Source organism: Schistocerca cancellata, chromosome 3 (assembly GCF_023864275.1).
Source record: "Schistocerca cancellata isolate TAMUIC-IGC-003103 chromosome 3, iqSchCanc2.1, whole genome shotgun sequence".
Lineage (NCBI taxonomy): Eukaryota > Metazoa > Arthropoda > Insecta > Orthoptera > Acrididae > Schistocerca > Schistocerca cancellata.
The window spans coordinates 191170741-191184570 of NC_064628.1; positions in this window are offsets into that span (position 1 = coordinate 191170741).

The following is a 13830-nucleotide window of genomic DNA, read 5'->3' on the forward strand; positions in this document are numbered from 1 at the left end:
TGGATTAAATTTCCAAACGAATTTTGAATGCCCTGCAAACTGCATAATTCTTGTCTGTGTGTGACATATCATTTCTCTTGATTAATTCGATGGATTATTGTATGATCTTCTTCTCGTGGGAAAGGTCTTCGTTATTAGTTTCGTCTTCTCGATTTTTAATTTTCAGTTTAATCTTCTTTACTTCCGGCTTCGTTTAACTCCAGCGTCGCCACGTGCAAGAGTTTGATTGATGTGTATGTACTAATAAACTACATATCTAACCTGTAGCAGTCGAAATTCTGACTAAATCATATCTTTTTAAATCTTGATTCGACGCCAACGTTTACTAAATCAGTATTCCGACAGGCTCGGAGTTACAATGGGACTTCATTACACGTTGACTGCACTCCAGGCAAGAGACTACCCCACCTCTTTATCTTAAACTAAATCCATTTCGGATAATAACGTTCAGCCAATTAAATAAAGCGCGCTTACAAAAAGATTCGACACAATGTGTTGACATGACTGCTCACAATAATGTGTTAAAATTATTGCTGTATATTATATTCAAAAACACTGATAAGAAGGGACAGGGTGGTACGGCATCTGTTAAGGAATCAGGGAATAAGTTCCAAAGATACTAGTCGGAGCCGTGGAGGATAAATACCGTAGAGGAAGACCGAAATTGGAATATATACAACTAATAATTGTGGATGCAGTTTGCAGGTGCTACTCGGGGATGAAGAAATTGGCACAGGAGAAGAATTCCTGGCTGGAAATATCAAACCAGTCCACGACTCACAAGTAAAAAATATATACACCCGCTCGTAGTCTCGCGGTAGCGTTCTCGAATCCCGAGCAGGGGGTCGCGGGTTCGATTCCCGGCCCCGAGATGACTGGGTGTTGTGTCGTCTTCATCTTCATCCCTATTATGGTCGGAGGAAGGCAACGGCAAACCACCTCCATTAGGACCTTGCCTAGTAAGGAGGTGCAGGTCTACCGCATCGTTTCCCTACGCTCTGTCAAGGAGCATGGGACTTTATTTCCATTCCATCATTCATTGGAAGTGCGCAGGATGCAGCAGTCTGTTTGTTGCACTTGCAACGACGTTAAGCAGTCAGGCATAGCGTTACAGTTCTCATTCTCTTTGTTGTAATTACAATAGCATCAGGCACAGCCTTACAGTACTCATCGCCACACGCGGTCCATAAGGAATACCACAAACAAATAAATAGAACAATCACGACAGAAGGCGTACTGTAATTAATCTTCATACCTACTGAAGTTAGTTCTTACTCTAGAAATGACTTTTCTATTTAGCTTTATCAAAACACGCAACTATTTTCTCCGGTTCATTTATATATCAAGCTAGTATTGGAGCTTTCTATTGATCAAATAGTTTCTTTTTTTAAAATTATTACTAATAAAATAGCGAAAAATCTCGTACTCTCTCAAATATTTATTAGATTGTTTTGTAAAGTGCCAGAGCTTTTCTTCCGGGCGTCATAGCTTTTGCAGAGGATTGAAAACGTCAGCAGGAGTGAAGGATATGGTTTATCTTATACTCACCCACGGACTCTGTAATTGGATGTCAGCCTAGAATGATATATTTCGCACATGTTAGTCTCCAGCAAAGTTAGAAACCTTAAACGTTTGTGTATAATGTGACCCGAATGACTTCGGTCGCCCCGTCAGCGCTGAAGCCGAAAATAAACAGTTATTCCGTACTTCCTCCGGAATAAACGTATTGCAGAACCCAAATATCATACCAATGTGTGTTGAAGAAACAATGCAATCAATTTTTGTGTAAATAAAATTCTTTTGTACACCTACTTCACAGAAGTTGTCATAAGCATCGGCCTGCGAATAGAAGTTAACACGTGAACGCAACGCTAGCAAAGTAGACATTGCATATGTCAGTTGAACTCATATTTCCTCTGCAAAACAAATTATGCTGACTAGAGGAAGAGTGAGAATTAAATGTGCCAACGGATTACGACCATACACTGGCGCGGCACACCCGCTGACCGTTCGTTTCCGCGGCCAACGCTTTTACTGACGGTGGTGTAAGTGAAACTCTCGATCCGGGTAGTAACTTAAATGACTACCCCTACTTACCAAATACCGTGGACTGACACTTCTTATCGAAAGTGTATGGGGACAAGCGCTTAGTCACAGCACATGCGATGTTACTTGAATACAAGTGTTCACTCCATAACAACGCAACATACAGGAGATTTAAAACTGTGGGTTCCGCTAAAATAAAAAAAGTTCGATGTAAACTAGTATCTCATTCAGGTATCTAAGTGGTGACTATTCAATAAGGCCTATCAAGAGACATTTGAGTAAAATTAATTTTCCACGATCTGGGGCGAGGGATAAGTTTGACTGTTGTGGGAAACTGAATAATCTACAGAAGAGTATGGGACTGCTAAATTAGTATTACGTATAGATTACTAAAATAAAGTGGAAAGAGGGCGGAGATTTCTAAACTAATGGGTGTAGAGTAATGACAGCAGCCTTAGAGAACGATTTAGCAGTTGGTGGGAACAGAATGGTGTGGAGCGGTGGTTAACACTGGGTTGCTAACATCACTAACTTCAGGATTTCCAGAGGCTCCCTAAGACAGTTAAGGCAAATGGATGGTTAGTTTCTGTTTGAGATGACACGCCTAATTTATTTTCCCATCCTTCTCCAATCCAAGATGGTATCCAATAACATCGTCATAAATCCTAGAATCCTATAATTCCTTCTTAAGTGCTGGAAATTTTATTCTGCAGAAGAAGAAAGTAACATTGTAAATTGACGTGAGCAACGCTATCACCAATTATTTGCAGACTTACGAGTCTACTTTGATAGTTGTTTTTATTCATAAACGCAAATTACACCATTAAGTGTAAGAATTCGAAAACTATGTGGAACTAAGTGATAGAAACGGTATAGGAAAGGAGAAAAAATTATGTGGAATAATTATTGTTGCCTTAGAGGAAACCAGAGCGAGACTTTTCAAGACTGTGACAGGTTTTGACCGGTTTTAGCGAACATCGAGCATTAATTCAGAGAAATTGCAAAAGACGTTGTAGAACGCAACAGGGCTGCCCCGTGGGTAAACGAGGAATTTAGAACCTAACATTTTACTTCAACGTAGCTTCAGATACAGACACAGAACATAATCTATAAGTGATGAATACTAGGATGGAAGTCAAGTGGTATGATGGAAATATAATGATAGTGAATTTTGTCTAAGGCAATGAAGTAGGTTCCAAGTATAGGTTACTAGAACAGTGGAATGTAGTAAGGGTATACAGGGTACCGTTGGTGCATCGGAAGCAAGAGCTATAAATCTATGGATATTTCAGGTAATGCTCCAGAATATCTATGGCAGATGGAAACATCGGATTTCTGAAACAGAAACGGGACAGTTATAATGAAAATTTATTAGATATGACACTAACGTGAAGAAATATGCTAAATCAAGGTGTGTGATAGTAAGGTAATCCTCAACAAAGATACTACGAAACTTTCAGTTGGATTAAATACTATTTTAGGGAAATGAAAGTATCGCAGATGGGAAAAATATATTACGTACCAAAGGAAGTACAGAAAGATAACAGTAGTACGTCAAAACTATCTTCAATGGAGAACAGTCCCACAGTAGATTAGAAGAGGTGACGAAAGTTTTTTGATGAAACTGGTATGCACTTAGATCCTTAATTGAAGCAAGTCATCGTAGAACTATCATATACCACAATAGTTACAGGAATAACTAGTAGAGGTAGGAACAAGGAAGTTATTTTGGTGACTATAGCGTAACACTCATCAAATTTCACACATGTTTTCACATTATACTAACGCAGAAGCGGGGAGAGGATACACGTGTAATCCACCAGATTACCATCTGTTGACTCAAAGAATGTCTTTCGCTGTTTAAGTTGGAATAAGATGTATTAATCCTCAGAATGATCGTGATAAACTAGAGATATACAACAGTAACTCCAAAATGTTTGTGAAGTCAGTCTGGGATTAACAAAAGTGGAAAATTATTGATAAATTACTTTTAAGATGAGATTAATAAATTTTTGTGAAGCAATTAAGTAGGTAATATAAAATTTTGGAACCGGAAATAGATTCTTTACTTGCTTGTACCTTCATATTGGTCACAGGTGACGTTCTGACTTTACGTAAGGGATAGTTAAAACGTTGTGCATTGAATCTAAAGCATTTTTAGTATATGTTCTCGGTTTACGAAGAATTAAAACAAAGAGTATTATATAAGATGATTGTTATTTACTCAACATCAAAAATGAGTAATACGTTGTTTTAAGGAAGCTCGTCCCTTGTCTAGTTACTATTTAAGGAAAAGAGAACGAAGAAGAATTTACTGTGCGCAAACTATGCAGGCTAATATCATGTAGATAAGAATGTTGGTCTGCCGGCCGGAGTGGCCGAGCGGTTCTAGGCGCTACAGTCTGGAACCGCGCGATCGCTACGGTCGCAGGTTCGAATCCTGCCTCGGGCGTGGATGTGTGTGATGTCCTTAGGTTTAAGTAGTTCTCAGTTCTAGGGGACTGATGACCACAGCAGTTAAGTCCCACAATGCCCAGAGCCAGAATCTTGGTCTATCCATAATCTGTTAGTTCAGAAACTCGTTCCATCAGAAAATTTAGAAATTACGTTTAGTGACAAAATATGGAGCGTAGATATAGTGAAGAGATGAAGGATCACAAAAAAATGAGTAACAGTTAGCTGACGAAGTGATTATTTATACTGAGTAGTGGGTTGTAGTGAACATGGCGCTATAGAAGGCTAGAGAGGAAAACAGTCGTAAGACCGGCAACGATTAAAATATGTGTATTTGACTATAGAGAGAATGTTTGGTTGAGCAGATACGTATAGCGGAAAATTTTAACATAAAGTAGCAACAGTCGGAGAATGACATGGAACCAGATGAAAAAATTGACATTTTAAAATAAAATGATGAGAGTTCTCTTATTTAGGAACTTTTATTCAAACTAGCATCTTCTTCTTTTATATCCTATGTTTTGCGGGGAATTTCTTGTTCATTATTCATGCATGTTATTGCTCGACAAATGAGCTCAATAAATAATCTAGGCAGAGATAAAAGAAACGAGAACTCCGCCATGTTGGAATGAGAAAACAAAATTCCTGCGATGGGATCTAAATGGTTAGAAAGTTTCCAGCCTCAGTCTGACACACAGTGTACTTCGTTGCCTTATTTCCTTAGCCTTGGTGGTTTGCAGACTTAGAAATCTCATGGACAAAGCGACCAAGGTAAAGCTAGTCAGGGTTTCCTGTAATTCACATTCCTCGTAAATACGAGGAGCGTACCCAAAGTCTGAATTCATGTTAGTTACGGTTAACTAAATCTATCTAAAGTTTTATTAAAACTTGATAGGACGTATAGTTGTCATGTGGGACAAACTGTGGCAGATATGAGTCAGGGATTGCTAAACAGAACATATAACTACTAAGAAATTTTATAGTAATCATGCTGCAAATATAAAAGTGAATGGCGAAGACTCGGAGGTTTTTTTTATGACAAATAGAGTGGAACAAGGTTGTAAGCTGTCATCACACCTCTGTAACATCTATAGCATTGGCTGCCAAACTGCGGCCCGCGGACCGCATGCAGTCTAATTCAACTATTATGGCGGCCCGTTATTTTAAGGCGTATTTCTAATAATAGACACCTAGCAACTAACAGCCGAATCCGAAAACGTAAACTAATGTCAATAGCACCTTAAAAGATTAGTTTTCCTGCTATGTAACAAACAAACAATCTACCGAGATAATTTAAAATGTGCTTAATATAGAACGACGTCGGTGAATTCGGCAGTGACGTAAGTAATGTTGGCCGCTTACATCAAGGGCGGAGGGGTAACTAGCGTTTACAGTGCGGGATTTGGGGAAGTGAGAGGGTAGGGTAATGTTTTATTGTTTATCTCACGGTTCTCAATACTCACTGGCGCGCCCGACTCATTCCGATCACCTGTTATGGTATAACTTTTCAAACGGAAGTAACATAGACAAATGTATGAGCATTACAGAGACTTAAACATTTTCAACATTGCGCGGCCATGTCAGCAACTGTAAAAATATTATTTTTAATTTTAAAAATCAACAGCCTCAGTTGCAAAATTTACGTAGATTTACCTAGGTTTCGGTAGGGATAACCCAATCTTCTTCAGAATAAAAGTAACTACCGTTTGTCCATAGTCGACATCGTCAAGCTAAAACTACAAATCAATAAATTATCCTCTAACTTCAAAAAAACAGTTTTTACTGACTGACGATAATATATGGATTTGTAGTTTTAGCTTTACGATGTCGACTATGGACAAAACAAATAGCTCTGAGCACTGTGGGACTTAACATCTGAAGTCATCAATCCCCTAGAACTTAGAACTACTTAAGCGTAACTAACCTAAGGACATCACACACATCCATGCCCGAGGCAGCATTCAAACCTGCGACCGTAGCAGTCGCGCGGTTCCGGACTGAAGCGCCTAGAACCGCTCGGCCACCACGGCCGGTGACTATGGACAATTGGTAGTTCTACATCTACATCTACATCTACATTTATACTCCGCAAGCCACCCAACGGTGTGTGGTGGAGGGCACTTTACGTGCCACTGTCATTACCTCCCTTTCCTGTTCCAGTCGCGTATGGTTCGCGGGAAGAACGACTGTCCGAAAGCCTCTGTGCGCGCTCTAATCTCTCTAATTTTACATTCGTGATCTCCTCGGGAGGTATAAGTAGGGGGAAGCAATATATTCGATACCTCATCCAGAAACGCACCCTCTCGAAACCTGGCGAGCAAGCTACACTTCGATGCAGAGCGCCTCTCTTGCAGAGTCTGCCACTTGAGTTTGTTAAACATCTCCGTAACGCTATCACGGTTACCAAATAACCCTGTGACGAAACGCGCCGCTCTTCTTTGGATCTTCTCTATCTCCTCCGTCAACCCGATCTGGTACGGATCCCACACTGATGAGCAATACTCAAGTATAGGTCGAACGAGTGTTTTGTAAGCCACCTCCTTTGTTGATGGACTACATTTTCTAAGGACTCTCCCAATGAATCTCAACCTGGTACCCGCCTTACCAACAATTAATTTTATATGATCATTCCACTTCAAATCGTTCCGCACGCATACTCCCAGATATTTTACAGAAGTAACTGCTACCAGTGTTTGTTCCGCTATCATATAATCATACAATAAAGGATCCTTCTTTCTATGTATTCGCAATACATTACATTTGTCTATGTTAAGGGTCAGTTGCCACTCCCTGCACCAAGTGCCTATCCGCTGCAGATCTTCCTGCATTTCGCTACAATTTTCTAATGCTGCAACTTCACTGTATACTACAGCATCATCCGCGAAAAGCCGCATGGAACTTCCGACACTGTCTACTAGGTCATTTATATATATTGTGAAAAGCAATGGTCCCATAACACTCCACAGTGGCACGCCAGACGTTGCTTTAATGTCTGTAGACGTCTCTCCGTTGATAACAACATGCTGTGTTCTGTTTGCTAAAAACTCTTCAATCCAGCCACACAGCTGGTCTGATATTCCGTAGGCTCATACTTTGTTTATCAGGCGACAGTGCGGAACTGTATCGAACGCCTTCCGGAAGTCAAGAAAAATAGCATCTACCTGGGTGCTGTATCTAATACCTTCTGGGTCTCATGAACAAATAAAGCGAGTTGGGTCTCACACGATCGCTGTTTCCGGAATCCATGTTGATTCCTACATAGTAGATTCTGAGTTTCCAAAAACGACATGATACTCGAGCAAAACACATGTTCTAAAATTCTACAACAGATCGACGTCAGAGATATAGGTCTATAGTTTTGCGCATCTGCTCGACGACCCTTCTTGAAGACTGGGACTACCTGTGCTCTTTTCCAATCATTTGGAACCTTCTGTTCCTCTAGAGACTTGCGGTACACGGCTGTTAGAAGGGGGGCAAGTTCTTTCGCGTACTCTGTGTAGAATCGAATTGGTATCCCGTCAGGTCCAGTGGACTTTCCTCTGTTGAGTGATTCCAGTTGCTTTTCAATTCCTTGGACACTTATTTCGATGTCAGCCATTTTTTCGTTTGTGCGAGGATTTAGAGAAGGAACTGCAGTGCAGTCTTCCTCTGTGAAACAGCTTTGGAAAAAGGTGTTTAGTATTTCAGCTTTACGCTTGTCATCCTCTGTTTCAATGCCATCATCATCCCGGAGTGTCTGGACATGATGTTTCGAGCCACTTACTGATTTAACGTAAGACCAGAAAGAAAGTAACTTTTATTCTGAAGAAGGTTGGGTTATCCCGACTGAAACCTAGGTAAAGCTAGGTAAACTTTGCAACTTCTCCACACACATATAATGCCACAACTGTTAAATCGATGAGGTTGGCAGCTATCTGCAATAGACTATAGCCAACACAATGTGTTCGAAATGATGCTGACATTTAACGATCAGTAGCGGTGGTCAACTTATCACGCGTATACCATAGCCAGTCTATTGGCGGCACGTGACATACTAATATATGTAAGTCACTAATTAACAAAAGCATCTCCATAGACGAACGGTCAACATCGCCAAGGAAGGCCACTGCGAAAGGTTCCGAGTTCGATTCAAGGTACCTCCTCAGACTTTCTACGATGTACGGAGATCTGCCATTCAGTCTACTCAGCCCTCGATAGGTCAAATGAGGAGCTCCGTAAGTAAAGAAGCAGCAGGGTCATCAGGATTCATTGGTGACAATAACTGGTGGAGGGATTGGCGACTTGCCGATCGCATGGCTAACAATCAAAGGTCGCTCCTCGCACTGCTTTGTAGAGTGCAGCCGGCCAGTCAGAACTAGGCTACGGACTACTCCGTGGGTGCTGATTGTGTTTTACCAGTTAATAATAATACGGGTACATATGCAGCCTGAGCTAATACCCAGTAATGTCGTAATTGGCTCTTCAGCAAAATGGATTAACTACCGCTTAGCTATGGCGTAATGCCGTCAGATGAGTAGTGGATGGGTGGGATGGTGTAGTTTCAATTGGCGGTAGGAAAATAAAAAATCAGCACTTTGCAGATGGTACTACAAACATTGCAGAACGTGAGGAAGGGCATAGGAATCTGGTCTCCAGAGTGATATATATTACATTAAGCTTCTGTCCAGAGATAAATATGAAATCTCGAAACTAAGTGTTATTAATGGCCTAGGTTTCGATCATGGTCAACTTACAGGATGCTTAAAGGATCCGAATATAGTGTCCGATTGTGTGTATCTGGTCAATGAAACAACATGAAAGTGAGTTAAAGATATAGATTGAAGAATCCGTCTTCCCCCAACCACAATGATTAAGTTCACTATTGAAACTTCTTGGCAGATTAAAGCTGTGTGCCCGACCGAGACTCGAACTCGGGACCTTTGCCTTTCGCGGGCAAGTGCTCCACCAACTGAGCTACCGAAGCACGACTCACGTCCGGTACTCACAGCTTTACTTCTGCCAGTACTGTAAACTTCTGTAAAGTTTGGAAGGTAGGAGACGGGGTACTGGCAGAAGTAAAGCTGTGAGTACCGGACGTGAGTCGTGCTTCGGTAGCTCAGTTGGTGGAGCACTTGCCCGCGAAAGGCAAAGGTCCCGAGTTCGAGTCTCGGTCGGGCACACAGTTTTAATCTGCCAGGAAGTTTCATATCAGCGCACACTCCGCTGCAGAGTGAAAATCTCATTCTGGAAAGTTCACTATTGTCCAGCAAATCCGGGCAATGTCTCAAACAACGAAGATGCACTTGGTGGAATCCTTGGTGTCTCCTGTGTTCTTGTACAGCTGGAAGGCATGGAACGTGAATGCTAATTACAAGAGCAGCATTGATGCTTTCGAGACGTGGTGTTGGCGGAGGACGTTACGTGTACCACGGACAGAAAGAAGAAAAAATGTTTCATTTACAGAAGAATTTACCATCACAAGAAGCATATCTTAGTGGTTCAGTCAACGATACTTGCAGTACGTTGGGTACATTTTGAGACGAGAATATTCAGAGGAAATAAGATTCGTAAATGAAAACTGAAGACAGAAGACCACCAAGATGAGCAGCAAATAGATGGTTGGATCAAGCGAAGAAGATTACCACCCTACCACTTCACATTATTTTAGGAAGAGCTGAAGATCACTGTGGATGGAGAAGTCTAGTCCAAGTTTCATGTACTAAAGAAGTGAATGGAGGCATGAGATCACGACATTCAACACTGCGTTAACAAACTGATGAAGATGATACACTTATTACTAACTTTGTAATTGTAATTACTTCATATGATTTTCTTCAGTCTAATACTGAACAGCCTCGTCTGTGAGGCAGTGAAGTGGGATAACAGTTCTGATGGAGAATAATTCTGTTTTTACTAACAGATACAACTCATGTGCTCTGTCCTTTGGTGCGTATGCCCGTGACACATACGCTTTGTTACTGAACGTTCTCCACGAAGGGTCGTAGCGCTCGTATTGACAAAGACGTAAAGTATTTGACAAGTTGATTTCACTTGCGGTGCTTATAGATAAAAATGCATAACAGTTGAGTCTGCAGAGTAATCATCTACGTGGTGTGTCGACGTATGGCACAGTAGGGCTTTTTTCACTGTTTTCTGTCATTTGAAAACATGCCTGAAATGGAGGTTCTTTCACCGACGATTGTGCGCTTCTGCAGCTATTTCGAATTGACAAAGCAATCCCGCGTTCATTTATAGCGCGTTTCCATCATTCAGGGCCGGCGGGGCGTATAAATGCCAGGATTTCGGGCAGAGGCGAAAATGCAGCGCGCCCGCCGCAGCCCGACAATGGCCGCTAACCCGCACGTCACGTGACGGCGCTGTGAGGTGCCGGCGGCAGCCGACCCGCCGTGCCACCCAGAGGAGGAGGAGGCAGGAGGCGGCAGGGCAGAGAGGGTGAACTCCCACAGAGCCCCTCTGGCGCTGACAGCCAGCGGGTACGACAAAAGTTCGTAGAGTACACGCATTACAAAAACCGAAAGACCGCTGATTGTTTTCATTATTGTGAGCACGTATTCTGGTAACCAAATGAATGAAATCAAATCAAAAAATATTCAGTGTCACCTAAAACCTCATTTATTGAAATGATCGATTTCGGCACGCCTGCACCTACATCTACATCGATACTCTGTATACACATCGAACCACATTCAATAATTCTCTGTTTATTCCAGTCTCTAACAGCACACCGAAAAAACGAACAACTGTATGTTTCCGTACGAGCTCCAATTTTCCTTTTTTTTTATCGTGATGAACTCTTCTCCCTATGTAGGTAGGCGTCAGCAAAATATTTTCGCATTCGGAAGAGAAAGTTAGATATTTAAATATCTTACGAAGATTCTGCCGCAACGGAAAACGCGTTTGTTTTAATGACTTCCACCCCAAATCCTGTGTCACTCTGTTCCTTGTTTTTCGCTAATACAAAACGTATTGATCTTCTCTGAACTATCTCCATGTCCTCCGTTAATAGTAACTGTTGACGATTCCACCCCGCTCAGCAGTACCCAGGAAAGGACAGCAGACAAGCATAATGTGGATGTGTTGCATCTTCTAAACGTTTTGCCGACACATCGCAGTCTTGCGTTCGCCTTCTCCACAACATTTTATGCGTATTCTTTTCAGTTTAAGTTGTTCGTAATTATAATTCCTAGGTATTTACTTGAATTTATGGCCTTTAGATTTGACTGATTTCTCCCTAAAACTGAAGTTTAACGGACTCCGTTTAGGACTCCTGTGGATGGACTCACATTTTTAGTTACTTAGGATCAATTCCCTAATCTTTGCTCCATACAGATATCATTTTGCAATTTGTTTTAATCTTCTAATGACTTTACTAGACGGTAAATGACAGCATCATCTGTAAACAACCTATGAATGTTGCTCAGTTTGTCTCCTAAATCGTTATATAGATAAGGAACAGCAGAGGAAATAATTAACTACCTTGGAGAACGCCAGAAATCACTTCTTTTGTAATCGATGACTTTCCCTCAATTACTACGAACTGTCACCTTTGTGACAGGCAATCACGAATCCAGACTCATACCTGAGAAGATATCCCGTATGAACGGAACTTTACTACAAGCCGCTTGTGAGGTGCAGAGTCAAAAGCCTTGCGTAAATCTATAGACACTGAATCAATTCGAAAGTCCTTATCAATAGCGTTCAATGCTTCCTGTGAGTAACGAGCCAACTGATTTTCACGAGAACGATGTTTTCTAAATCAGAGCTAACTGAGTGTCACAACACTGCTCTCTTCGAGGTAATTCGTAATGATGTAACACAATAAATGTCCCCGAATACTGCTGCATTTCGATGTTAAAGATTTGGGCCTTTAATTTAGTGGATTACTTCTGCTGCCTTTCTTCAGTATTGGTGTGAGCTGTGCAACTTTTCAGTCTTTGGGTACAGATCTTTCGTCGGGCAAGTGGCTCTGTGTGAGTGTTAAGTATAAAGCTATTGTATCAGCATACTCTGAAAGGAAATTGACTTATATAGAGTCTGGACCCGAAGACTTGCTTTTATTAAGTGATTTAAGTTGCTTCTCTACTCCAAGGATATCTAAGTTACTCATGTTGCAGCTGTTCTTGATTCGCATTGAGGAATATTTACTTCTAATTTTTTTAATATCAAAAGGCCATCTTCAAATAAACATACGACATTGGTTGTTAATTATGGAAGCGTGACATTTGGCTGGAGCTTTACATAACGTGTACAAAATAACAGAAATACTATAGAGTAGTGTTTACCCATGTGGCTGGAGCTAGTGACATGGTGAACTGTCATGTGTAGTCACAACGCGCAACAGCCGAGACTGGCTATTCTACCACGGACTGAATAATGTACACAGATTGCCGCACTACGTTAGCTGAATCCAACGCATACTACTTATGTAAAAAATTAAAACTATTTTATATCTGTATGTAAGGCATTAACGAGTAGTTCAACTCTTAAATAATCTTGCTACAAGTTTATCAAAGCCTTTAAAATAGAAACACCAATAGAAACACTTTTACGATCGTTGAATGCCACCTGGTGACGATTTGTGGTACTTATAGCGACTTCCTTTCCGTAGAAATTTCAATGGTATGGCTACTGGTACTCATGGATTATGCTGTAAGACAGCGTTTCGATGAAGACGCTGCACAACGGCTGCAGGTGACCAAAGAAGTATGCAGAGGACTCTGTTACCATGCGGACGTTGTTCAGGTGACCGCCACTGGTTACAGATACAGTAATCTGATGCTGTTTCCAAGATGATGATGTAGGTACGATAGCAGTTGGCCGTCGCAGATGCACGTAGGAAAAGCCGTGACAACCACCATCCACTGATGTAACATACACTCCTGGAAATTGAAATAAGAACACCGTGAATTCATTGTCCCAGGAAGGGGAAACTTTATTGACAAATTTCCTGGGGTAAGATACATCACATGATCACACTGACAGAACCACAGGCACATAGACACAGGCAACAGAGCGTGCACAATGTCGACACTAGTACAGTGTATATCCACCTTTCGCAGCAATGCAGGCTGCTATTCTCCCATGGAGACGATCGTAGAGATGCTGGATGTAGTCCTGTGGAACGGCTTGCCATGTCATTTCCACCTGGCGCCTCAGTTGGACCAGCGTTCGTGCTGGACGTGCAGACCGCGTGAGACGACGCTTCATCCAGTCCCAAACATGCTCAATGGGGGACAGATCCGGAGATCTTGCTGGCCAGGGTAGTTGACTTACACCTTCCAGAGCACGTAGGGTGGCACGGGATACATGCGGACGTGCATTATCCTGTTG